The sequence below is a fragment of the Sinohyriopsis cumingii genome, chromosome 9, assembly GCF_028554795.1.
Source record: "Sinohyriopsis cumingii isolate HCF-2022 chromosome 9, ASM2855479v2, whole genome shotgun sequence".
NCBI lineage: Eukaryota > Metazoa > Mollusca > Bivalvia > Unionida > Unionidae > Sinohyriopsis > Sinohyriopsis cumingii.
In genome coordinates this window covers 72,057,769-72,059,900 of record NC_142969.1, presented here as the reverse complement: position 1 = coordinate 72,059,900, position 2,132 = coordinate 72,057,769, and the positions used below count along the sequence as shown (strand labels likewise).

General features: G+C 36.2%; 1 long non-coding RNA gene across 1 annotated transcript; it reads left to right on the top strand.

The window, feature by feature from the left end:
- The first annotated feature begins 423 nt into the window (after nt 1–423).
- Nucleotides 424–1,793, top strand: LOC149792008 (uncharacterized). The gene is made up of 2 exons (XR_016423249.1): nt 424–502; nt 1,396–1,793. It is a non-coding gene; the product is annotated as an uncharacterized LOC149792008 (long non-coding RNA).
- Nucleotides 1,794–2,132: the final 339 nt, after the last annotated feature.

Sequence of the window (2,132 nt, the reverse complement as noted above, 5' to 3'; positions counted from 1 at the left end):
AGATATTTCACGTCCGTGCAAAAAACGTACAGATCCTTAACCTGTTCCACGGACTAATAAAATATATGAATGGGGTGCGAATTACCTGTATTGCGCACCAGTACATTTGTACACACTTAAAATACATTAGAAATATACTTGTGGTTAGTGCTTCTTTCATACATATCCATATCGACTTAATATTTTAGATGATGCTTTTTCTCGGCATTAAGAAATACAGAAACATGCGATGCGTATCGGTAAAAATTAAATATACAAACGTTGACAACATTAACTGTCTCCAAGAGTCTAACTGAATGAGATTAGGATTGAGGAATAAGGAAGTCTAATGCTCATTTCCTCTCGCTTTTTGCCATAAAAAGCATTCAAATTGATTAATTAAGACGTAATATAAAATGTATCTTTAATTTTATTTCCAGTTACACAGCCGACAAAATGAAGAAGCTGTTTGTTCATCTTCTCATTGTGTCCTTGCTCGGATTAATTATGGCACAAGAAGGTGGTAAGCTTTCACCGCAATTTCTTTCAGCTTGTGCATCTGTTTACATATCTCTCCGCCTCTCTGTCTATGAGTTAAGCAGCCGTATAAACAGTCTCATGTTATGTTGATTTTGAGTTCAGATGCCCCGAACATGATCTAACAATTTCTTAGTTTTACCAGATATTTACTCGTGGCAGACACTAAAAGACAAAACGTTTGTCGATAATCATTCGTAGCTAAGAATGTTTTATTCTTGTCAATGCGATTGGGTACTGTTAAATTGAGAGGACTTTACGTCCAATATATAATTCGCAGTGAGCACGAATATTGCATAACAGCGAAAGTCGTCTAATCTTCTACATGTGAAAGAAGCAGCGATTGTCATCTTTTTATGTTGCCTTATAATAAGTTGTCTTCATCAATTGTATTAGTAATATACATTATATGCCGTATGAATTATCTATTCAATTGGAAAACATGTAAATAGCCTTAAGTTTTGCCTGAAGCAAGTCACACAGATGTATTAAATATACTCATACGGTTGTATGCTTAGCAACGTCACATTCTATGCTGTATCATATGTTGTAAATACGTTTGTGGACATATTCTACTGCTTTAGTTGGGACATTTTCAGTTCTTATAGATTTATCCCGTGTGCCAAAATGTTCATATATTTTGCTCTGTCAGTCTATTGATATCTGTGGGTTGTGGATTCTAGAGCTGTTCGTTTTGCATGGAAGAAGACCTTCATTAGATCACAGCAAAGAAACGTATTCATTTTCTGAACTGTTTAAAGTTTTGGATGAGTATATGTCAAAAATGCTAATGAAGAAGATGTTGGCGAAGGTAATGCAATGACGGCCAAATACCAAAAACAGAACGATGAGAAAATGATTTGTTTTACTGATTGCTAGGTTACAATGATAATTCCGGAGCTCACGGTGATCAAGGCGAACCAGGTCTTCCTGGTCCTGATGGCGATCCTGGTCTTCCTGGTCCTGATGGTCCTCCTGGTCCTCCCGGCCCTCCTGGTCCTCCGGCTGAGAATTGTCCTGTATGTCCAACTCGAAAACAAAGCACAAAATAGGATTTTTAAGCATACCCTGTTTTCTGCTTGCTCGATCCGATTGATAATTCCATTGTTTATTTGTATAGGTTATATCCTTGCTTGGCTATTTTTATATAAGCTGCTACAAGATTTATTTTGAACTGATACAGCATACGTATTAAGGAAAGTTAAAGACTGAACTGCTATTGATTGTTTTCGTCAAAGCAATTTACTATCCAATAGAGCTTGTTTATCTTCCTAAATTTCAACACAGTTTGTCATATTATTCGAACGTTTGAATTAAAAGAATACTAATGCATTCATATGGTGTTTTTCTGGATTTTGTCTGTTATTTTATTATATTTTCCTCCACTAACACTTCCACTTTCTACTGCATAAATTTCATGATTGTGTGTGTGTGTGTGTGTGTGTGTGTGTGCGAGAGAGAGAGAGAGAGAGAGAGAGAGAGAGAGAGAGAGATGGTGGGGGTGTTAATTTAAAAACTATTATGGACGCTTTGTATATTGCCAAACTCACAAGCCATGGTTTCATGTCTGCTGTGGTTTGTTCTATTGATCTAGACTGGTTTAATATAAAGAACTG